The following is a 26,939-nucleotide window of genomic DNA, read 5'->3' as shown; positions in this document are numbered from 1 at the left end:
AGAGGGGTCAATGGTACGTGATTGGATTGTGATGCTAGCCAAGAGGGTTTTAGGGCCTTACAGACCACATTAAGAATTTTTCTTACATTTCTGAGAGTCAGTTATCTATAAAACTCCCTTAAGGAACCATAGAAGCAAGCTACTTTGAGTCAGGGCTACGGCCTGTGATGGAGCTGAGTGTAAATTTGCATTCAGGCAGTCCTGACAATGAAATAACAGGTGATGTAGAGGGAAAAAATGGCATTTGGGCAGGTGTCTGTACTGGATCCTCAGAAAAGGGAGGAGCAGCAAGAGAGGGCTTAGTCCGAGGGCAGGATCAGGAAAGAGGGACTCGGGCTTCCCTGGTGGCACAGTGGTTGAGAGTCCGCCTGCCGATGCAGGGGACATGGGTTCGTGCCCCGGTCCGGGAAGATCCCACATGCGGCGGAGTGGCTGGGCCCGTGAGCCATGGCCGCTGAGCCTGCGCGTCCGGAGCCTGTGCTCCGCAGCGGGAGAGGCCACAACAGTGAGAGGCCCACGTACCGCAAAAAAAAAAAAAAAGAAAGAAAGAAAGAGGGACTCATCCCTTAGGCCAGCAGGCTGAGAGGAGGTCATGAGGTGGAGACTGAAGCTACATGGTGAACTGGATAGATGAATGCAATCCGCTGGCCAAAATAAGGCCAGAGAATCAGAAGAGGGAGACAAGGCAAGATAGGAACAAAGCCAGGGCCTTAAGGCACGAAGAAATAAAATCCCAGAAGGGCAAACCTTGCTGTAGAGAGAGGTCTGTCATACGTGTGCGCTGGGAGACACTGGTTCACAATGGTTCGTCTCAGCCTGAGAGGGTCTGTTCTTCAGGGAGTGAGGTGTTCTGGTGGGTGGTTGAGTTTCTTCAGTCTCTTAAGTTCATTATTGTAATATTCTTCCTCCTCCTTCTTATCTCTGCCTATCTTATCTCATCTGATCATCTGAGCCAGGGTTTCCAGAGCAGAAAATTGGACACATGCACACAACACACACACACACACATCTGAAAAGCTGAGACACGAAATTGCCGACATATCTCGAGACACTCACCTCTGGAAAATGGGAGTAAAATACTGAGGAAGCCTGAATTTTATGAAAACATTAAAGTGTTTCTGCCTAATTCCACTGCATCCATGTCTGCAGCTGAGACATGCCAGCTTGGGAAATTAGAAGCCTTCTTTCTCCTCGTATCAAAGAGACACAGAGCTGTGCAAAGAATAACAAATAACAAAAGAATAACAAATAAACTAAAGATTCTAGGAAAAAAATAAATGAGCGTATTTGGGGAGGAATAAGAAAATAGACTTATCAGTGGATTAAAATCTGAAAACAATAAGAGAAAGTAAACACTTCATTGGTGAGCGTGGAATTAAGAACAATGCTATTAATTGTAAGTTGAAGGTCAGGGAAAATGTGTTGGCAGTGGGGCCTAATTGGATTGTAGAAGCTAATCTCCCAAGGGAAGGGGTGGACGCCTCATCTTGCATATTAGAGGCAAAATTCTCACTGGCAGGAGTTAGGATGAAATGACCTAATAGGTCTTTTCCACCTCTGATTTTTATCATTTGGCAAGGGAAACCTAGCCAGGAGGTACACAGTTAAGCATCTTTGATGAAAATTAAACACAGAACTATCAGATAATACAGATGCTCGCCTCCCCCTCCCCCCCAAAAAAATATTTAAAAGAGATGATCACACCACCAATAAAGCCTTAGCATCCAGCTCAGAAGAACAATTCTTGACATAGACCAGGGATAAATAGATGCTTTCATTCCCCTAGTTTTCTTAATCCTCAAATCTGAATGGACAGGGGTAGCAGGTTTTCAGGGGTGTTGGAAATCAGGGGCTTTGCATAATCGCCCCCTGAAAGTTTGCTCTGTTTGGAAGAGGTTACCCTTTGAAGATGACTGGATAGGTTCCAGCAAGTTTTCTTCAACTCCCACAATCTTTCACCCACTCTCCTTCACCCCTTCCTCTTGGCTCTACCCATCTCTGGGAAAGTGGGAAAAGTACAACAAACCTTAGATCCTTTCTTGGAGAATTGTGAGTCGTGTATTATATCCTAATAGCCTGTTGGCAAATCTAAGCCCTATTCAAAGAAAATCCACTTTTGAAAACTGGGGCTGTAGAGATGTGGACATTCCTGGGAAAACACATTTCTCCTGTTACTTTTTGTTTTCTTCTTTTATCTGAGGGCTTAAGTTTTCTGGTTTCGTTATTTGATTCAGGGCTTCCGTTATTCTGTTTTTCGGAAATAGCGCCCAGTGTGGACAGAACAGAATACATTGTACAGAAATGCCTGCGACTGTTTTGACTGGCACAAGACTATCACCTAAGCAAACTGGCAACATTAGGAGAGAAGTAGCTTACAGGCTTGTATAAGAACCAGCAGCCACAAGTACCAGCCCCAGTTCTGCGTCTTTCTTCCTGTTATCCTTGCCTTTATAAATGCCTATTTTGGGATTTTTATCTCTGAATCATTGAGGTTAGGCAATCAGAAAAACCTGGCATGGATAGGTCTTACTTGATGTTTTCTCAAGGGAATATAACAGCTGCAACCTTTTGGGTAAATAGTGTTCATTTTCTAGCCATGAATGGACATTTTTTAAACCCATGGAATCCAGGGTAATTATGCTCTAAAGGCTACCTTTATTTAAGACTTGCTTCTGTTATCCTCTCTAGATTTTCTCAGCTCCTCAGTGGACTTCAAAGAGGTAAAGAGAGACACGCTGTATGTAAAACCTACTGAAGGGCAGTCACAAACGCATGGGGAGGTATGGAACAGAGCTTGATAAAGCCATGGAAGTTTCCACATAGGGAACATCTGTGCTGTTCCTTCTTCTGGAGAGAGGGGGACACTTTTCACATTCTCTACAATTGGTCTGTGTGACTTAAGTTAGTCGTTTTCACTCAGCAATTATTTTTGAGCAGCTATTATGCACCAGGTAAGCTACACCCTACAACATTGTAGAAATATAATATTGAAATAAAACCAAAAAATGAGACACTATTTTTTAAAGGAGAAATAAAAATACATTTAACAAGGACATCTGAAAATATGAAAACTCTGTCATGAAAGAAGGAAAAAAGGAAGGGAGGGAGAGAAGAAAGGAGAGAAGAAAGAATTGTCTCTTGAAGTTATTTCATTCTTGCTACAAAAGACCCAAGGAATTGAAAGTTAAGGTTTTGATTTTATTTCCCTTAGAAAACTGAATGAGAGTCCCTCTACTTTAACTACCGGCTAGTTTACATAAACCAAACATTTTCTATGGAATAATCTCATGGCAATGATTACATTTGTTTTTATAAATGAGCTTCCCCAATTATGTCACGTGCTTCCCATGCATCGTATCTTTTCTTTTTAAGAAATATGAATTCAATGAATATAAACCAAGTGTTTGTTGTCATCTTAGACGGAGGATTATGGAAAATCCTAACTACTTTATGGGGTCTTTACAGCCAGCATTGCTGATTATGTTTGATGTCAGGCCATCCCTACCTAGAAATGGCACACACTCTAAGGAAGAAAACCCATTCATGTGAAATAGTCATAATCATATTCTGGGAAGTTATATTTTAAGGGAAAAAAAGATTAACTATGACAGACTTTTTCAAACAAGAAATCCATTTCATCTAAGAAGCCGCTTTTTATATCATTTGAGAGCTTAAAATTGCAAAGCTGTTATATAGACTAGCAACTGAGTTTACCATGAATAAATTGAGTCAAAATATTTGGGGGCAATATTCAAAGTAAACTGAGAAATGGTGAATAGAATCAATTTTGATCTATTGATTTTGAGCTTATTTTCATGTCACTCTACAAAAACATGCAAATGGGAAGTAGTGAATTTTAAGAATAAGAGTTCATTGAGGCAGGGATACAGAGACAAATTAAGAATTTCATCCCTGGGTTGATATCTTCATGACAATTTGAAGAAAATACTTAAAACTGGCATGCTTCTGTTTTAAGGAATTCTAAGTTATATCATTTCCTGAACTGTTATATTTAATCAAAGCTCAGTTTAATTAAGCCATGCATACAGAAAAGTTTTCCTTAAATAATTTTCCCCAGAAATATATAGCCGTGACTGCTGTATTTAAGGATGTTTTCATAGAAGTTATTTTGGTGAATTCCACTCCGGGAAACAAACAGAATTTTCTCTCTATTTTTTTCTCTTTTCTTTCTTCTTTTTTTAAAACTGTAGTAGGTAAAATATAGTGCCCCAAAGCATTACAATTTGACTCTGTACTTTCAAAATAATATACATACTTATTACTTTCTAATATATATCTTATTTCTTAGATAGTCTGAGAACTCTAGTCCATGACTCTCTTCTCAAAAAGCCATAAAAACTAAAAGTGAGGGAACTCCCCACAAATCACAACTCGATGTTTAACTGGAAGTGATAACAGCATAGCTAGTGATTGATTTATTAAAATTTTAAGGTGTTGTTGAGCAGGCCACTCTTAGATCTTTTAATCAAATTTCTCATTTAGTTAAATTCTCTGCTTCTCTTTTGCACAAAGTCATTAAATAAAATGCACAGAAAAAAAATTACTTGAAGGGAACACTGAAAAAGACCATTCTATCCTTTCTCCAACATTTATGCAAAAGAAGAATAAAATCTAGATTTTGTTCATTGTTGGCTAAAGGGAGTTTAATGACCCTGCAAGGGACATAGCACAATTCGTACTCCCGTCACACATTTTTATACAACCCTGGGCACTAGGGCTCTCTGTCAGTATACAACCTACAAGCCATCTCTGAAGCAAAGTCTCTTCAAAGGATTTGTCTTGCCATTTCCCTGTAGCTGCTAATGCCACTCTGTCAGCCCTTCTGATCTTGTAGCTGTCCTAAGAGAGTCTGGGTCTACATTTTCCAAGGGAAGCTTTCAGTGAACCGTAATCTATCTTTCCATTGGCTAAGCCTGTAAACCTTGGTGGGCTGGGTGGTTCCAAAAAGAAAAGAGGATGTTTTCTTTTTCCACTGTTTAAACCTCTTGTGAGTAATTCCCCACAGCTGTACGTAAACACCCCCTTTCTGAGCAGGGAGAAAGGTCTCGGAACAGAACAGCTCTCTGTTAACTAAAAGGGAGCCTCCTGGTCTCAATGCATTTTGTGGGAGACTTAATTGTACTCTGGGGCTTCAGGCTAGACTTATCCTGAGTTTTCCTTTAAAGAGTAAAAAGGATAAAGAGGGAAAAAAAACAAGTTTAAATTGCTGCTTGTAAACAAACTGAGATTCTTTTGCAGCTCTTATGAGATTGTTCAACAATTAAATAGCTATAATTGTAACCCCAAACAATGTTTGACTGGGCTGGCTGCCTAATCAGTGAAGTTGTATTTTCACAGCAGACTAAGCATATTATTGTTAAAATAAATGTTATTGGAAAAACAGCTCTAGAGAATACATTTCTGCCTACAGAGAATAGGTGGTTATTTTCAAAGATGCCAAGAAATTCAGTGCCTACCATACAGAGGGTATAAAATAACACCTGTTGGATTGAATAGAAAATAGTTAGGTTTGTTTGCAAATAATCTCTTGCTGTTTTCAAACACCACCACATAGAATTTTCTACTTTTTAGACCCACTTGTTCTTCTAGTTCAATGTGGTTAAGCCGAAGGCTAAGTGATTTTGCAAGGTCATGCATTTAGTAGTAGACAGTGAGGTGGCAGACTTCTTTACCTCACCACCACATATACCTTATAATTACAGTAATTGATTTAATTGTCTGACTTCACACATAGGCTATGAGATCCAAGAGACTTTGAATACCCATTGCCGAGTTAGGGTGTATGTGCATGTGAGTGTGTGTGTGTGTTTCTGGTGCAGAAAACATGGATGATGCTAAGGGTGAGTGCCATTAGTAAGTTTATAATAACTTGTATGAAGTATTGTATGAAATTGTATGACTGAGTCAAACTCAGACATAGTTATGAAGTAATGGTGAACAAGACATGTTTTCTGTATAACTACAATTTGATAGAAAATATTTATATAAATTACTAACTCCTTTGTATTTTCTACAAGGTCTAGTAGAGTGTGTCTCGTATAATTGAACAAATGAATGAATGAATAAATAAATGAATCCAAACTTGAATGTATAATGCCCCCAGATAATAATCCAATCAGCTTCCCATTTGTTTCCTGGAAGTAAAAATAATTCTGTGGATGGGCCTAGAGACTGTCATACAGAGTGAAGTAAGTCAGAAAGAGAAAAACAAATATCGTATATTAACACATATATGTGGAGTCTGAAAAAATTGATATAGACGATCTTATTTACAAAGCAGAAATAGAGACACAGATAAGAGAACAAACGTATGGATACCAAAGGGGAAGGGGGGTGGGAGGGCGGGATGAATTGGGAGATTGGGATTGACGTATATACACTATTGGTACTGTGTATAAAATAGATCACTAATGAGAACCTACTATAGCACAGGGAACTCTACTCAGTGCTCTGTGGTGACCTAAATAAGAAGGAAATCCAAAAAAGAGCGGATATATGTATAAGTATAGCTGATTCACTTTACTGTACAGTATAAACTAACAAATATTGTAAAGCAACTATACTCCAATAAAAATTTTTGAAAATGATTCCGAAAAATAGTAATCATAGTGGCAACTTAAATGAGCCTGTGAATTTACAGCTGACAAAGCCTTTTCACTTCTATCATCTTTTCTTCATGAAAAACCCACTGAGACAGAAAGTGCAGGCTTTATGACTAGCTTCGTACAATAGATGAGCAAATTTTACCTCAAGGAACTTAATTAACCTAGCTAGTCAGAGTCAGACCTTCCAACTGAATTAAAATTCTGCTGATGCAAAATTGACCCTGAAATGCAAGATTCAACAATACATGGTGAACCCAGGAGCCTGGTTTAGAAGATAAAACTCAGGAGACAGAGTTCAACACTTATTAAATGGGTATCATTCTAAGCTACTTGACCACCCTGTTGACCCCATTTTCTCATTTAATAAACTAGGGTTGATAACTTCCACTTCGCAGGATTATTATCAACATTAAAAGAGCTGTTAGAATGCTTTTTGAAATTTTATATGAGAATTTTGGTTAAGCTCCAAACCAAAATGGTGCCTTCACTTTTTTTTTTTTTTTTTTTTTGCGGTACGCGGGCCTCTCACTGCTGTGGCCTCTCCCGTTGCGGAGCACAGGCTCCGGACGCGCAGGCTCAGCGGCCATGGCTCACCGGCCCAGCCGCTCCGCGGCATGTGGGATCTTCCCAGACCGGGGCACGAACCCATGTCCCCTGCATCGGCAGGCGGACTCTCAACCACTGCGCCACCAGGGAAGCCCTGCCTTCACTTTTGAATACGTACTTCAGCCTAGCGAATGGACGCTCCCTGTAAGTTATCAGATCCAAGCCAAGCTGATAGTCTGACCATGGTGATTGCTCTGGCTGTATTTACATCCAGCTTTGCCATTTAACAGCCTTGTGACCTTTGTTAAGTTGTTTAAGTTGCGTATGCCACAATGACCTCATCTATTAAATGGACATTAACAATAGATGCCATCTATTGTATAGAACACTTGAAAGGAATGACTGGAACTTACAAATGTAAAGGCAATGTCTGATACATAGTAAGCATTTAATAGATGACAGATACGTTTTTCTCTTTTTTTATTGAAGTATAGTTGATTTACAATGTTGTGTTAATTTCTGCTGTACAGCAAAGTGATTCGGTTACACACATATATATATACATTCTCTTTTCATTTTCTTTTTCATTTGGTTTATCATAGGATACTGAATATAGTTCCCTGTGCTATACAGTAGGACCTTGTTGTTTATCAATATATTGTTTTTCGGGTGTATAGATTAAGAGCTGTGGGCTGGAACTCCTTTGGTAAAAATATATTGAGCACCTATTACATGCCAGTCACTGCCCTAGATAAGGGAGGTTTATGTTTTATTTATTTATTTATTTATTTTTGGCTGCGTTGGGTCTTTGTTGCTACGCACCGGCTTTCTCTAGTTGCAGCAAGAAGGGGCTACTCTTCATTGTGGTGTGCGGGCTTCTCATTCTGGTGGCTTCTCTTATTGCAGAGCATGGGCTCTAGGGGATGCCAGTTTCAGTAGTTGTGGCGCACGGGCTTCAGTAGTTGTGGTGCACGTGCTTCAGTAGTTGTGGCTCACGGGCTCTAGAGCGCAGGCTCAGTAGTTGTGGAACACAGGCTTACTTGCTCTGCAGCATGTGGGATCTTCCTGGATCAGGGCTCGAACCCGTGTTCCTTGCATGGAAGCCTGGGAGGTTCATCCTTGAACAAGACTATATTTACCTTTCTTTTTCCTACTCTAGAAATAAAGGGAAAGGGGACTTCTTCCCCTCTGTGGCTTCAGAGGGTACAAGTTTCATCAATGGAGGTAGAAGAAGAAAGGAGGGTCTTGTCAGTTGTGGAGTGCTATGATTAACCTCTGGAAACTCAGAGATCAGTCAGGCCAGGACTCAACCGTGACAGTTCACACAGGTTAGAAGTTCACGTTTCCTTAATTGATCCCAGACTCTCATTACGGACAGTCGTCGGTGGTGGTGGCTTGCCAGGCAGCCTGCTCAAGGTGTCCCATCAGATAACAATGACTTCATTTTCCCCCGGGCATGCTCAAGAAACTGTACTCACTCAAGCTCCTCCTATTCTTCCTGGAGAAGTGTTTCCTCATTTATCAACTGACAAATCGAATATATCCACATTTGCCTAACTTGTTTATCTTGAAGTGGGGACCCAGCACTTATGTACGAGTTACTCGCAATTTAAAAGGCAGAAGATTCTATCTGAAAGTTGGACAGAGAGTGAAGCGTTATTAAAATGTATGTAAATGACCTAGAAAAATATCTCTTCTCTACCACAAAAGGTTACTATGGGCATCAAGGTCGATAAAAGACATTAAGCAATATTTTTCCCAATTAAATTTTTTTATTTTGAGAAAATTGTTAAATCACATGCATTTGAAAGAAATAATACAGAGAGATGATAAGTACTCTTTACTTAGTTTCCTCTAATGGTAACATCTTGCAAAATTGTAACACAATATTACAACCAAAAAATTGACATTGATAAGATCCACCAATTTTATTTAGATTTTATAAGTTTTACCTACACTCACTTGTGTGCATGTGTGTGTGTGTTCACGTTTAGTTCTGTGCAATTTTATCACAGGTGTAGGTTCATGTACCCACTACAATTGTCAAGATACAGAACAATGTAATTACTATCACCACAAGGATCTCTCATGTTGACACTTTATAATTACATGGCCCCCATACCACCCACATTGGGCACTAACCCTTGGCAACCACTGATCCATTCTCCATCTCTATAACTTTGTCATGTAAAGAATGTTATATAAATGTAACCATATAGTAACTGAAAGTATAAAGAAATGTAAGCTGGCATTATTATTATTATTTACAGTAATTTTACTAACAATTTGTTATTTTTTACACCAACCATATTTTTTTAGGTAATTATAATTTTCTGTGAGCAGTAGATTTTCTGACTTATATGGATGGTCCACTAAAAGGGAAATGGTATTAAACAGTAGCTGGATTTTCTGACAGTTTTCCTGTGGGAAAAGGCCTCATTTTGACAAACACACCTAGGGAGAAGACTAGAGTCTATACAACAGAGCTGTTCACTCTTTCTAGAAGTTTTTATTATTAGCTTTGTAAAAATAACTCCGTGGCTTTTCCCAAAGAGGTATACAGTGATCTAAAGTGTGGTGAATAATATACCTTGACAATCTCGGAGATCAGAGTTGATGTTTGAAGATTAGATGCAGCAAAATTTGTTTCACAGTAATTCTGAGACAGTTCTCCCTGAGAAAAAAGACTTAAAAATTGTTCTGATAACATAGGCAAATTAAATTCATAAAGCAAATATTTATTATTATAATTATCATGAGACTGTTTTGGTATGATATGTTGAATTCTATTAGGCATGTTATAGAAAATATTTCATTCAATTCATACAATATATTTTTGTGATTAGTGTCTTTTATCTCAATTATTGAGAGAATATTGAAGCTTGGAAAGATTAAATAATTCTTTGAAAGTCCCATACCTAGCAAATGGCATAGCTGTACTCAAACCACATCTATCTGGTTACAAATCCCATACTCTTTTTTGGAGCAGAGGCATTTTAACCTATTCTACCTTTGCTTTTATCTCCAAAATTTTTATTCTGATAAAATTAAAACTAACAGAATAGTTGTAAGAATAGTACAAAAAACACCAATATTCCCTTTACCTAGGTTCATCAATTGTTAAAAATGTACCGCATTTGGTTTTTGTCGAAACCAGTAGTAGTCCGGTAGTCGTCTTTGTAAACGTATTTTCTCAATTCAGGATCTAAATATTTAGTTTTCCTGTCTCTTTGGTCTCTTTTGTTCTAGAATAGTACCCAAAGCCCATGTTCATAGCCACTGAAAAATACTGCCAAGCACCCGTCGCACGAATTTAACGACAAAGAAGAATTAGACACATTGTAAGGAGGCAGTTCTTCCCCATCCCCTCCTACTATGACAAAACAAATACTATATTTTCTCTTTCCCCATGATAGATAGTCCAGCTGGGCTTAGTGTTACTGTCTTCAGGCAACATTTTTCTATTTTGCTGTGTATACAGATGATAAAACATATATACAAATTTTGCTTTATCCAAGCAGGTAGGAGGCCAGATTTCTTGCTGCTTGTAGAGTGTTCAAAGAGCTTTTAAAAGATGCATCTCGGGCTTCCCTGGTGGCACAGTGGTTGGGAGTCCACCTGCCGATGCAGGGGACACGGGTTCGTGCCCGGGTCTGGGAAGATCCCACATGCCGCGGAGCGGCTGGGCCCGTGAGCCACGGCCGCTGAGCCTGTGCGTCCGGAGCCTGTGCTCCGCAACGGGAGACGCCACAACAGTGAGAGGCCCGCGTACCACAAAAAAAAAAAAAAAAAGATGCATCTCTATTTGTCACGCTTCATGCGACAGAAAGGGTCGACTGTAAAGTATGCCCAGGGCTATTCAATATTCTGACTTTGGAATAGGAGGACTTGGGTTTGAATCCCAGATCCAGTGTTCCCTAGATATGTGGCTTTAACCTTTGCTTCTCTAAGGTCCAGTATCCTCATATGTAAAACGGATATCTACATGTAACTTACAATGTTTACATATGAATGCATCACCTATGATAGAATCAACATAATGCCTGGCACTAGCAGGCAATGGATAAGTATAGAACATTCAGATGTATTCAAGTCAAAATAATAGGATCTGTTGAAAAAAATGTCCCATACCAAATCCATGTCTATAGCTTCTTTTCCATAAGGAGTTTCCTTTATTTCTCTGGGGAAAATTAAGTTTTTAAATCCTCCATGGTTTTGAGGCCCTTATCTGTTGTCTTATAGGAGTTGTTGAATATAGAATTCACTGAGAGATACAGCACCAAACACAAGACTTTTCCCTTCATTTCCATGATAGATTTCCACTAGAATTATGGCTCATCAGTCATCCCAGATTGTGGTTATAAAGTTGTCCTTTGGGTTGGCCACAGGCCGATTTTCTCATTCTGTGGTTTGCTGCGGTTGACTGTGTGCCCTATTTATTCCTGGGAAAACCATAATACTCTGTATTTTAAAGTATATTCCTGAGACCAGTTCCTCCTCATTCTTCTATCTCACCCTTCGAAAGTGATTTTTAGCTTCTCCATGAATAATTATTTTTGTGTTGTCAATATTTTTCTTTTCCCTATTAAACAATGATTAAGAAAGCCATTTGCCTTTGTCTTTATCATGGTTTATATTTATTCTTTCATTTATTTAAAATGTTTATAAAGCCCTGTTTCAATCATTGTGAAAGGAACTTTAGATATTGCAAGAGTTAATTTTATGTGTCAACTTTATTAGACCATGGGGTGCCCAGATATTTGGTCAAACATTATTCTGGGTGTTGGGTGTGAACGTGTTTTTGGATTGAATTAACATTTACATCTGTAGACTGAGTAAAGTAGATTACCTCCCCCTAATGTGGATGGGCATAATCCAATAAACCGAAGGCCTGAATGGAACAAAACAACTGACCCTCCCCAAGAGAGCATTCCTGCTGCCTGACTGCCTTCAAACTGGAACATCGGGTTCTTTTCCTACCTTCAGATTTGAAATGGAACATCGGCTCTTCCTGGGTCTGGAGCTGGCTGGCTTTTGAGCTGGAACTACAACATTAGTTCTCCCGGTTCTCAGGCCTTCTGACTTAGAATGGAATCTATCATGGGCTTTCCTGGGTCTCCAGCTTACTGACTCATCCTGCAGATTTTGGGACTTATTAGCCTCCATGATAATCTGAGCCAATTCCTTATAATAAATCTCTTAGAATGTATATATGTGTATATATATATATATATAAAAATATATGCACACACACACACATTCTATTGATTCTGTTTATCTGGAGAACTCTAATACAGAGAGTTTATCACATTTAAGCCTCACTCTGAGATAGTTATTCTTGGCCTCTCAATGTTGAGGACCCTGAATCCCAGTGACTTTACAGTACTTACCTAACTACTCCCCTGATAGATGCCCACTATCTTTGCTCGGGATTGTCTGACTTCAGTGTCCATAGCGGTTGCATAAGGGAAGATAAGTAGGCTGAGGTTTTATTAAGCATCTTCAATTCCAGTCCCAAGCCATGTGATTCTCTGCATTCACAAATAATATCTAAATATATACACACACAGAACAAAATTTATATGCAATATACAGACACACAGAACATTTCACTGAACTTTACTGTTGTAGCCTTCTTTTTTAGGAAAAGCTACTTGCCAAATGACATATATTTGATTGGAAAAGAATTTAGTTAAGAATGAATATAGCCAAGATTGTTTTAAGATAGATACAAGGAGCAGTCACCAAATCAAATAATTTTTGCCAGATTTACAAATGGCCAACTGCTTTTATGTGTTCTAAATGCCTCCTTCAAAACTATTAAAGGCATTCTAAGCACTCTTAGCTGTATTTGTCAAATATGCAGGTTATTATAAGCAAATTGCTACATATCCCTTTACCTGGATATATAATATGATAATATACAACAGGGTGAGGAAAATGAGAGATTATCCTGAAACTCACTTGGTTTGAGGTCTAAACATTTGGAGGAAGACATTTCATTGCCCTGTAGCTGAGAAACAAAGGCAGAATTTTGGGGCAAAGAAGCTCAAACCACTGGTACCTGGAGAAGAGGTGGGGAAAGAGGGAAAGGTATCATTTCTGAAAAATGAAAGGAAAGAAAAAGTAAGACAGCTTGCCAGGGAAATGAAAATTAAAAACTGGCAAAGGTGTGTTTTTTGTTTTTTGAGAGATTGAGATTTCAGGAAAAGAGAGGAAAGGGCAATAAATCAACAGACAAGCTTATTTTGTTGAGAGTGGAGAGAAACCTCTTTTAAGTTCTCATAAACTGCTTTAGGAAGGTAACTTCCTATAAACTTTACTTGAATCACAAACCTTTCAAAGACTCAGCTGGGAATGGGGACAAATGCAGGAGATAGCTAAGAGAAACAAAAGTGTCTTCTATTAAAACCTTTCATATCAGGAAGAACTATATATCTTGACCTTGAAGTTGCCCAAGCATCACTATTTGCTGTGTAAATAACTAAAAGCTTTTATATACCTCAGGGCATCAAGAATGAGCCCAATCTGGGAATAAATACATCTGAGTATATTTAAAGTGTGCATTGAGGTAGGAGGACATCTATTCTTCCTTTATCCTTTATTGTCTTCTCACAACATCTCACAAAATATACCCAATAAATGAATCAACTCAACCTACATTCAAGAAATACACATATATTTCTTAACATATAAAATATAGGTTTATATATTATATTTTATATATAACACATAAATATATTTATGTTACATATTTCAGTTTGTTCATTCATCTATTCAAAATTAATCTTCTATTATATGCAGACTTACTGCTATGCCCCTGAGATATTCAAGTATATAAGACAGCATCATTTCCTATGTGAAGAAGAGCTCCTAGGAAAGAAGACAAGCATATTAATAGGTTCTTGAAATAAAAATTAACGATTAATAAAAATAGATGAGAAAGAAAATAGTTATATCTGTAGTAGTCAAAGAGGATGCTCTCTAGGAGAATCTATCTGTGTCCTAAAGTGGTGCCTGCTATAGACTTAAAAAATTGCCAAGGCTTGGGCTTCCCTGGTGGCGCAGTGGTTGAGAGTCCGCCTGCCGATGCAGGGGACACGGGTTCGTGCCCCGGTCCGGGAAGATCCCACATGCCGCGGGCTGGCTGGGCTCGTGAGCCGTGGCCGCTGAGCCTGCGCGTCCGGAGCCTGTGCTCCGCAATGGGAGAGGCCACAACAGTGAGAGGCCCGCGTACCGAAAAAAAAAAAAAAAATTGCCAAGCCTATAGCCTTACTAGCCAACTCATTCAATTACATATAAAAGAAAAAGCAACGAAATTATTGCAGGGGCATGGTATAGTTATGTAACTTAGCATCAGCACATCATTACTTTTTCTCTCTTCTCAAACTGTCTTGCACAGGTGGAGAGTTTGATCTGGGCATATGACTGTCCAGCTAGAATCATTTCTTAGTCTCCTTGAGAAGCACATGGAATGTGGATGTGTTGTTTGGAAATTCCATGTCAGTTTCTTAAAGGATGTTGCTTGCCCTCTACTCATCCTCTTGGTCTTCTTATGGGCTGAAACCTAGGACAGCATCCAGCTTTGGTCTGGGTTCCCTGTATGGCCTGTGAAGAAAAGTGGCTTGGTTAACCTGGACCACTCATTTTCACACTATTACATGAGAGAGAAAGACATAACGTTTCTATCTTATTTAAGCCAGTGTGTTTGGGACCTGTTTGTTAGAGCAACACAGCCTATATCATAATTAATACAGACAGCTCTTTTCCCACTTGTCAAAAATTAAATGGAGTTAAAAAAGAAAAAACATACACCGTAGAATGGTTACAGGGGATTGTTAAAAGAAAAAAATAAAAAACATACATTTAAATTGCAGAAAAGAATCATACGTAAAACTGACTTTTAAGGCTTTTTAAAGTAAATGTTCATTAGCCTATTTCCTTATAGTTTACTATAAGAGGAGAGTATGTTTTAGGGACTTCCCTGGTGGCGCAGTGGTTGAGAATCCGCCTGCCAATGCAGGGGACATGGGTTCCAGCCCTGGTCCAGGAAGATCCCACATGCGCGGAGCAACTAAGCCTGTGAACCAAAACTACTGAGCCTGCACTCCAGAGCCCGCGAGCCACAACTGCTGAGCCCATGTGCCACAGCTACTGAAGCCCGCACGCCTACAGCCCGTGCTCTGCAACAAGAGAAGCCACCGCAATGAAAAGCCCGTGCACCGCAACGAAGAGTAGCCCCTACTCTCCACAGCTAGAGAAAGCCCGCACACAGCAACAAAGACCCAACGCAGCCAAAAAAAAAAAAAAAAAAGAGGAGAGTATGTTTCAGAGCTTTGGAGTCAGACAGACCTACATTCAAATGTCAATTCACATAACATAAAGGTAATATTATTTAGTGCCATCCCTGTGTCAGAAACTGAGTTTAGTAGTGAGTATTTGACTCCATTTCATCTTCAAAAACACCCAATAAACTAGTTATTATTCCCATTTTACAGTAAAATAATGTGAGGCTTAGAATACCTCGTGGGGTCACGCTAGGTAACATAATTAGCAGTGATGGGAGAAACGGAATTTTATTCTAGGTCATTCTGGCTTGTAAACCTGTAGTGAACAATGCTTCATCACATACTAGTTGAAGGCAAAACCCTGGTTCCCAATCTATAAACTGGCAACAATATTTAGCTGTTTATGAGGTCACTGTGAGGCGTGGATAAGTCTGTATGTGATGCCCTTTCAGGTTCTGACACATAGGAGATACACAATAAATGTTGGGTACCTTTCTTCTTCCTTTGATGGTATTAGAGCTCTTACAGTGAAGGAGTAATATCCCTTTCACTTTTGTATTCCTCAGTATCTGAATGTCTGGCAAGATGTAGGTGCTTAATAAACATTAGGATAAATCAAGAGAATGAGGAAAGTAGGTATAGAAACTGGCAAATGGACAAAAAGGCAGTAAAAATAAGGGTCAATAAGGTCAAGGGTTTACCTGGGCTCCAGAACGCTCCCCCAAAGCCCTGTCCTGCATGGTTCGGGATTAAAGGTGATGGTTTGTAGAGCCCTGGCCCTTCCCAGCTTGACCTCTCAATGTCCTGCGGTAGCCAGGTGGGCTGTAGCTCCGGCTTCTCCCCTCTGGGGAGAGCTCCTGGGTGGCCAAGCAAGGCCTGTGGGCTTGCACAGCTGCCTTCCTTGTCGCTCTCCAAGCAGCTGGGCACGTGAGCCGCTCCAGCAGCCTGGAGTCAGATTGTGTAAACTGCTGTATGCTCCTGGCAGCTTTGGGACTGGCTGAGTCCCTTCAGGAAATGAAGGGAAAGCTCCAAGTGAGCTTGACAAGGGCTGCTCTGGGGCAGGAAGCAACAGACACTTGACCTCATTGAATTTCCAATGCAGTCCGTTTCAAAGGCACATGCTGTGTCTTAATCTTCTACAAATGTACTCTTTTATCCACCCCAGGACTTGTTACACAGTATGTGCTCAATGAAATTTTGCTGAGTGAATGAATAATTGCATGAAAGAGATGCAATTCTGTCTGCTAACATTGCTAAGAGCAATAATAAAGTAAAATTTATTTTAAGGCCCTTTAACAAGCTCCTTGAAACCAGTGACTTCCGGCGCCCGCCTCTTTCATAGCCCCTCCCATTTGCCTTGACCTCTGCCATTACTCATCACTCCCTCCTAAATCTACTTCTTCTTACCCTATGCCATTTACCTCTTTTTAATCCACTGTTTCAAGACTATACTAAGAAATAGCTAATCATTTGATCAGAATGAAAAGTAATTCTATTATGTGTCAGTGTTCATCCTCCCAGAAAACATGGATAAATCCTAACAGTACTCTTGCAGACAACTTCTTATTTCTCCTTATTTTGGCTACTATGACCAGCAATAGAAACATATTTTGCCAAAGGTCAACTGTTATGAAATCGTCAATCTACTACCTATTTTTTTCTCTACATTTAAGGCTAGCTCTGTTTTGGAGAAAGAGTCACAGATGATATCCACAGTTTGATGAGCTTTACAAATATAAAGACAACATAACTATCATGTACATGTATCCACACAGACCTCCAAGTGTTTTGAGTCATATCAAGTTGAAGGATAGTTTGCTTTTTTTATCTCCTTCTGAAGTGCAATTTTCTCAGAAATTGTGAGTGAATGCAGTCTCAAATGTGGGTGGCACTAAAAGTTCCAGTCTGCATTTTAACAATTCTCCTTAATTTCTGGGGAAACACATATTAGGAATCTTTCTTTCATAATGAAAAGAAGTTTGCAACAGTATATTAGAATCAAGTTTCCAAAAATATGTAGCTGCAAAAGCTATTTGTAATCTGTTTGTTTACAAGTCTATTTAATTGCACAGGAAAAATCAGTATTGAATGTGTTAGAATAGTAGAATTAAGGTTGAATTTTTTCTCTTTTTTGTTTTTAGATATGCATTGTTATTATAAAAGTTGTACTGTTTTTAAAAAGTATAACATTATAGAGCTATAGAAAGTAAATGGTAAAAACGCTATCCACCCCTCCAAACTTTCTAGTCACCATCTTCAACAACAGTTGATATATGTCTCTTGAGACTAGGTTCTATATTACTGAAGAAAAAAAAAACTTATTCCATTAGTATTTATTAATTACATTCTGTATTCCAGGCACTGTTCCAGATACTTGGAATATAGGAGTAAACAAAATGGACAAGACCCATCCTCTCATGGCGATTACTTTCTTTAGAGAGAAGCAGATAATAAATAATGACTATAATGAATAAGTAATGTACAGTGTGGTAGGAAAGGTTAAGGGGACTAGACAGGACTAGGAGAGAAGCTGGGGCTGTAATGTCCTATTTTACAACGGAGTGGTTGAGGTAGGTCTCATTCAGAAGATGACAATTGGGAAAAGACTTAAAGGAAGTGAACAAGTCAGCCATGTGGGGACTGCAGGAAGATCATTCCAGGGATATGAAACAGCCTTAAGGCGGAACGCGTAGCTTGTTCTAGGACCAGCGAGGAAACTATGGGAGCAGAGAAGAGGGATGAGGACAGGAAGGCAGTGGGAAATGAGATCATGGAGGCGCCTGTAGCCCATTGTAAGAACTTTGGCTTTCATTTTGCGCGAAGTGGAAGCTGCTGGCAGGTTTGAGCAAAACAGTAAACATGGTATGACTTGTGTTTTAAAGAAATTATTCTGACTGCTGTGTTGAGAACCCACTGAAGGGTGGCAAAAGGAAGAACAAGGAGAACTGTTGTGAGCCCACTGCAGAGGAGAGATGGTATCATATTTTGAAAGCACAGTCAAAAATATTTCCCTAAGAATTAAAAGCAACGCGTGAGACAAAGAGAAGAGTCAAGGACGATTTCAAGGGTTTACTCTGAGAGATTGAAAAAGTGGTATCAATACTAAGCATACATTTCTGAAACTTAATTTTTGTGGTACGCGGGCCTCTCACTGTTGTGGCCTCTCCCGTTGCGGAGCACAGGCTCTGGACGCGCAGGCTCAGCGGTCATGGCTCACGGGCCCAGCCGCTCCGCGGCGTGTGGGATCTTCTCGGACCGGGGCACGAACCCGTGTCCCCTGCATCAGCAGGTGGACTCTCAACCACTGCGCCACCAGGGAAGCCGTAATGTTTTTTTTTATTCACAATATATTATGAACATCATTCCTTGTCAAGGCATAGGACTACCTCATTTTTAGCAGTTTCCTGATAGTCTGTTCCATGGTTACACTGTAATTTATTTACTCAACGTATGATTGCTTTTTTAAAATTTTTTTCCTAAATTTTTTTCAGTAACATTTTAAAATTGCTTTAAAATAATCTGATCTTGTTATTTTTCTTGAACAGGTAAATGTAGTGGCCTAAATCTACATTTAAAGCCTTAGTAGTGAATCTTTCTGAAATCTAGTTAATTAGCAAAAAGGGACATTATATATGTTCTTGCTATTGTGTGATTTTAAGTTTTTCATTATTAGAACCATGTGCTTAATAATTTTATTTTTCATTACATCCACTCTAGTTAGAAATCTGGAAAGAAATAGACAGTGAATTGCAGTAATTTTAATTCTATTCTTGGAGAAGTTCTGCACCCAGGTAATGAAACACAGAGAAAAAGGCCATGATGTTAAGACAACACCTAGAAAAGGGGTTCAACATTGCCTTATTACATAAATGTATACCTATTACATAAATACATACTTAGCTTGGTTAAGAATGGTGACTTTATGCTATTCATCATTTCTTAAAACAACAAAAAAATTATTCAGAATCCATTTCTATAAATGATAGAATTAGCCATATACATTCATTTTTGTGTGTTTTTAGTTGTTTTTATAACTGTTCACGAGAAATATCTGTCTATATCACATAAAAAAGAATTATATTTACCTAGGGCAGAACTTATTTAAAACATTTAATTATTTACTTCCTTATGGAATAGAGAATAGACTATATAGTTGCTTGCAGCCGTGGTGACTGCAGACCTAAAACCACTAAAATGCAAAGTGATTTGACAGGACCTACTAAGAGAAGATGATAATATTATATGTCAATTATATAACAATTAAAAAAGAAGAGAGGATGACTGATGACCCTTTTTTACATTTTGAGCAAACTAAAGACTAGGCCATGTAAGAATTTTTTGTCAACCTGCCATTCAGTCATCAAGATAACCCAAGTGTTATATGTTTGCACTAGAAGCCTTTGAACTTAGAAAATGTAAAATATTTTAGAAATAATATTTAAAATTGTGTTTGATTTAACCTCCAGTACAGAGAAAGGGGAAAGTTTGGTAGTAGTTGGTAAAAAGAATGATCATGAGACAAGTATTGGACTGAAACTTCAGATTTAGTTTTTTAAACTTTTGCTAGAGTGATTGTATATATTATATTTTTAAATTCTTATTAAGTAATTATATATTATATATTTAAGTGTTTTAACTTTTACGAGTAATGGCATAGTGTAATTTGAGCCTGCTCAGTAGAATCAAATGTAATTAAGTAATCCAGTGAAGGACATGCTGAAGTATACACACAACAGATAATTATTTATTATCTGCTTCTCTGAAGCAGTGTGTTTTTAGTTAGATTTCGAAGGGTAGATGAAGTTTTAGAAACTGAAGCTACTGTACAAATAAACAGCATTCTAAGTGGAAGACAGAACATTAGCAAAAATGATAAAAGCAGGAAAGCTAACATTTATAGGTAACAGTAAGTTTGGGTCCAGCATAGTTTAAATGCATTAAGAATAGTGGAAGAAAATACTGCAAAGGTGGGTTGAAATTAAGATTATATTCTTTATTCAAGAACCTATGGAATGGGAAAAAATATTTGCAAATGATACAACCAACAGGGATTAATTTCCAAAATATACAAACTGCTCATTAGTTCAATATCAAAAAAACAAACAAAATTTCTCCAAAAAAGACATACAGATGGCAAACAGGCACATGAAAATGTGCTCAGCATCGCTAATTATTAGAGAAACACAAACCAAATCTACAATGAGGTATCACTTCACACCAGTCAGAATGGCCATCATCAAAAAGTCTACAAAAAATAAGTGCCGGAGAGGGTGTGGAGAAAAGGAAACCCTCCTACACCGTTTGGTGGAAATGTAAACTGATACAGCCACTATGGAGAACAGTATGGATGTTCCTTAAAAAACTAAAAATAGAGTTACCATATGATCCAGCAATCCCACTCCTAGGCATATATCTGCAAAAGACAAAAACTCTAATTCAAAAAGATACATGAACCCCAATGTTCATAGCAGCACTATGTACAATAACCAAGACATGAAAGCAACTTAAATGCCCAACGACAGATGAATAGATAAAGAAGGCGTAGTATATATATATTTGCAGCAACATGGATGGACCTAGAGATTATCACACTAAGTGAAGTAAGTCAGACAGAGAAAGACAAATGTCATATGATATCACTTACATGTGGAATCTAAAAAATGATACAGATGAACTTATTTACAAAACAGAAATAGACTCACGGACTTAAAAAACAAATTTATGGTTACCAAAGGGGAAAGGTGAGGGAGGGATAAATTAGGAGTTTGGGATTAACATATACACGCTACTGTATATAAAATAGATGAACAACAAGGGCCTACTGTATAGAGCAGGGAACTATATTCAATATCTTGTAATAACCTGTAATGGAAGGCTTCCCTGGTGGCGCAGTGGTTGAGAGTCCGCCTGCTGATGCAGGGGACACGGGTTCGTGCCCCGGTCCGGGAAGATCCCACATGCCGGGGAGCGGCTGGGCCCGTGAGCCATGGCCGCTGAGCCTGTGCGTCCAGAGCCTGTGCTCCGCAATGGGAGAGGCCACAACAGTGAGAGGCCTGCGTACTGCAAAAAAAAAAAAAAAAAAAAAAAAAAAAGCTATAATGGAAAATAATCTAAAAAATAGTATATATGTATGTGTATAATTGAATCACTTTGCTGTATGCTTGAAAGTAACACAACATTATAAATCAACTATATTTCAATAAAAAAAAAAAGGAAATACACACACAAAAAAGAGTATGTTCTTTATTCAGAAGGAAATGGAGACCCATTGAAGGCTTTTGAGGAGGGAAGTTGCACTGTTACTTTAGGAAGATGAATGAAATGGAGTGGCAGCATACAGGATAAAAAAAGTACAATAGGCTGCAAAGGAAGTGATGTTACAGTAGACAGTGTGCTCCCATATTCTTAGACACTCCTCCCGTCTAGAGATGGGACTCGTCTCCTCCCTTCTAATCAATCAAGACATGCTTGTGATAATTTCAGCCACTAGAGTATCGCAGAGGATGCTACCATGTGACATAGTATTTGCTGATGTAGATTAGATGTGGGAAACATGAAAGAGGGAGGAATAAAAGACATTGTCATCTTATGTTTAGGTGAATATTGGCATTCTAGTTCCATTAACTGAAATGTTTAATTGCTATAATTGTCTTATTTAGTTGTTCACTCATTCAATCAATCACTTAACAAATGGCTATGGAGTTTCCAGTATGTTAGTCAATGTGCTGCAAACTAGAGAAACAAAGAAAAAAGACATTTTTATCCACAAAGTGCTTTTAGCCTAGAAGAAACATGGACTGCAAGTTGCTGTGTTCAGTGCCAAGAAAGGGTCAGCCCAGGTGAAATGAAGATGGAAATGATGAACTAAAGGATAGCAGGTTCTAAAGTCAGCAAAGATCTGTCCAGCAATATCAGTTCTGAGGGTTTTCTCCTGAGATTCTGATCCCTTCCTTCTGTGTCCATGATTCCCTAACTTTGGAACATATCATTCCTGTACTGTTGAGTATGGTTCTCCATTTCCCGCTAATCTAGTTGCATTCCTTAGCCCAGTAAGGACGCTTTGCGTGATTGCCTCCCTGATATGGTTCCTGGAGTCTCCATTGACCTCTCTCACATATCAAAGGGAATTGTTTATTGTTTCCCTAACAGGTATGCTCATTACCATCTTCAAAGCTTTGCTCTCTAGGCCCACCTGCCTGGAACGTTCTCTCCTCTTCAAAGTCCAGATAGTCCAAGCCGAACTCAAATCATTTGTCCTTATTTTGATTATTACATCACAATATTTTTTTCCCTTTCTGAATTCCCACAGCATTTTGTGACTCGATCATTCATTAAGAACTTCTGTTATGCCAATCTATCTGTAAGTTTCATCTTCCTAAATAAATACTTTTACAGAATAAGGATCAAAACATATACTTAAATTCCTCATATCTAGCACCTTGAATTGTCCTCAGGAGGCATCTGACTAGTATTTCATTGATGACAATCATGAAAATGTTGATCTCGATATTCCTAATATTTCAAACACTGCTCTTTTATTTCATATAATTGAAGTGGATCTATTATTTAAAATCTTATACATTTTTTCCTCCTTAACTATTTTTCATTTTAAAGGTTGTGATTGGTCATTAGGAAATGGATTTTTTCCTGTTCTCTAGTATTTTGCCCATTTCAGAAATTGAAAAAAAAAAGTGATATTGTTACCTAGATTACAAGCAACCTGGTTCTATGAATCTTGAATATTAGAAAATAGGCACTATGATATCTGAACCCAATTTCCCAAATCTTAACTTTTTAATGGAGAGTTCAAGACTTTAAATAAAACTTACAATAAACAAATATTAATTTAGTTATAATTTTTATTCAAAGCAGACAAGGAGAGTATAAATGAGATCTCTTAGATTATTAGCGTGAAGAATTTAACCATATATGTACTGCTTAAACACGTCATAATGTGCTAAATCTGGAGCCCACACTGAAATTACCTAGTTGCATCAATATGTTAAAGAAAATAAGGTAGACTGACAGAGAAACATGTATTTTTTCAAAGCCTGGGGCAATCCTGACAATCTGTTGCCAAGGCTAAAGGTCTCGTTCTGAATGTGTTATTTAAACCTCCCCTGGGAAACAAAAGTATCTGACCCTGACAAAGTTCATCCTGACCAAAATGTTGGTTTATTTTGTATGTGTCATCTTAAAAATCAAAAACATCAGACATGATGCTTCTTGCATCCCTGTTATTTATTTTCCACATGAGGACAAACTGCCGCAAAACGACCCAGAATGTAACTTGACTTCGAATCTTATTTTTCACCAGGTCCCAAGTTGGCTATGAAGTTTTGGTGAAATAAAATGTCAGGGTGTGGTCCCCTTGCTGTTACACGTTTCTTCCCCTTTCTGCAGGAGTTAGCCAGCAAGAGGAAAAGGACACAACTCTGGGATAAGAGTAAGGAAACCTACACTTCCCCACTCTCCTGGTCCATCTCATCATGACTTGACAGTGAATTCTCAAAAGGTGGGTAGGGACTCTAGGGATCTCTGGACTTTGCTCCTGTGCTAAGTGTTTACAGTCTTACAGTCTGACCATGTCCCTGCTTCTGCTTCAGTAGGAGAGTGAACACTGGCTCAGAAGAGTTAATCCAATCCAGATGTTACCATGACAGTGTCTCATCCAGAGGTGAGGCCGTCCTCCCATTCATTAGCATTAGGTGGTTTCAAAACTGCACCTGGGGGAGATAGGTTACAAAGGCTCTCTCTTCTGACAAGTATATTTGAGTCAGTTCCTTTACTATCTGTCTGGTAATTTTGAATCTCTTAAGAATAAACAGAAGCTCAAAATTGTATCTTTTTTTTCCTAGAGGAGTAATACGAAGGTTGATACCATATAGGGTGAGCAGAGCATATTAAGTATTCTTAAAAGAAAAATTGTATTCAAATGAATTCATCTTGAAGGTTTCAAAATAAGTTTGAGTCCTCCAAAGGCAAGAAATTTTATTTTTGTTCACCCTACTGCTCAGATTCTATCCATTTGCATGAGAATGCTCTCAGCTGACATTTTCAATAATTTTGATGATCACCAACAGAGCAGAGAAGTGAGGGTGTTTAGGGACAATTTACTTCTTGACAATATCGGGAGCCAGACTGGAATAAATCTTCATCCCTTTCTCAACACAGTCAGTAGAAGAAATGTTTTCATAAACGCAGTGCCAATCAATTGCAGAAATGGAGGTGTGAGGACAGAGAGGAAAGCAAGGATGAGATGGAAGGAGGATTCAAGATTTTGTCTTTGGCTAGTTTATTATCAATATGAGTGATTTTACGTGATATTCTTTCTTCAGCAAAAATCCCTTCCCTGGCATGGAAAATATATGTCTGCAATGGTAGATGGTAGCCCACAGCTCTGAAATAATGAAGGCCTCTGGTGACTAGGCAGAACACAAGGGCAGGGCCAAGTTTATTGAAGGTGGAATGTAGACCTGCCAATTTGACTGTTTGATGTTAGCAACTATTAACCCACCTATTATAGTCATGATTTATTCTCATTAAAACATGGTTGATTTGTAGGAAATGTGATGCCTTATACTCTTACCTACTATGACAATTTAAACTCAACTGGATTACTGAATACATAGCAGAGCATAGACAGGGTAAATTTCACAACTGGGAACGTAATGGATATTTCAGGGTGTGGGGTGGAGATGTAATGGTCACTTATGGGAAAGACAGACATATGAGCACAGCGGTCCCTTGAAGGAGATAAAGGGTGTAAATGCAGGAAAAGGCAGGAAACAGCAGCCCCTAATTAAGAGAAGGAATAAGGCTGGTTCTCAGATATGCCTTCAGTTGAATAGACACACAAATACCAGTCATCTCTTTTAATTTATGAATACTTTTTTAAATCATATCTAGGCTTCTAGGGCCCAGGATTAAGGGGTGGGGAATAAGGAACACTGTGTACAGCAAGGACAAGAGAATTTCCATCAGAAGATGGGAAACATTTTTGTCAATTAAACTCACCTGAGCCCGTTTTCTGGCTCTGAATCTCACCAGTGGCTTGTGATTGTATAGATAGTCTAGGATTTGGACAACTGCTTTATAGCAATTTCCCAGCTGCAGAAGCAGAGCAGGCAAATCTTCAATACACTAGTTTTTGGAGCCAGAAAGAAAGCTTAGGAGACTTTTCTTTTGAGGAGTAATTACTATAGATCCCATCCTGCAGTTGCTTGATTAAAGGAATGAAAAGTATCCAAATTAAAAATCCAAAGAATATCCTAGAGAATGCTTGCCCAGCTTCTAGGACTTTCTCTATGGGCTCTTAAAAACTAGAAGCAATCCTGTTTACTGAAATGTTTTCTCCCAAATTTACTACTCCACAACTTCCTAAGCAGAATGAGTTCCCCACAGATGCAAGGTAGGAACAAAGGATTTAGCTTGAGAAAACACTAGTTAGGAGTAAGGGTTTTTTTTTTTTTTTTGCGGTACGCGGTCCTCTCACTGTTGTGGCCTCTCCTGTTGCGGAGTCCAGGCTCCGGACGCGCAGGCTCAGCGGCCATGGCTCATGGGCGCAGCTGCTCCACGGCATGTGGGATCTTCCCGGACCAGAGCACGAACCCGTGTCCCCTGCATCGGCAGGCGGACTCTCAACCACTGCGCCACCAGGGAAGCCCAGGAGTAAGGGTTTTTATCAAAGAGCAGACCCAGACCTCTTTAGCTGGACATTCTGACAGTGAAATAAAAGAGCACACCAGATCTTAATATAACCAACTCTGTGGTACAAAAGAGAAAACTAGGAGTGAAAGGATGACATTGCCCAATTGAAACAGCTGGGAAGTGGCAATGTCCGGGCGAAAACCTAGTTTTCTCACTCTTGGTCCAATGTACTCTTCGTTATAATACATCGATATTCCTGTTATTATGCAAGTCACACAACTGGCAAATCTGACTTTTCTGTGTTATAGGAACAAGTATGTGTTTGCTGATTTAATTTTATATTCATATCACCTAATTTGTTACTCTTGCTGCCTCTTGGTTGTTTCCTGCTAAAATGAACAAGACATTCCAAGAAGAAACTATTTTATACCTGCATTTGCCTCGGCTCTTACTGAGTTTCTCATGATACATACTTGGGCTTGTGACATAATTGAATGCAATAATAGGAGAAAAAAACATAAGCAATGTAGTGAAGCTAGAATCTAAGAGAATAGAGAAATCCAGGACAGATTGTACAGCCAGGACATGGTTTATTGCTGATCTCTTGGCTGTAGTATTTTTTTGCCTTCAATCAAGCGTACAAGACTGAGAATGAAAAGAGAAAACCTCCCCAAGCTTTTCTCTACAATTCTAATCTTATCTATCATATTAAATTATTTTTTACAGGTCAATAATTGTAATAACATTCACTTCTGACTTAATGTTAAGCTAAGGTATGAAAGCAAAGGAAAAACAGCCCTTTTTTTATGAAGAGGTGACAGTATAGAAA

This window comes from Orcinus orca, chromosome 17 (genome assembly GCF_937001465.1).
Source record: "Orcinus orca chromosome 17, mOrcOrc1.1, whole genome shotgun sequence".
Classification (NCBI taxonomy): domain Eukaryota; kingdom Metazoa; phylum Chordata; class Mammalia; order Artiodactyla; family Delphinidae; genus Orcinus; species Orcinus orca.
The sequence above is the reverse complement of the archived record's forward strand: the minus strand, read 5'-3'. Positions refer to the sequence as shown.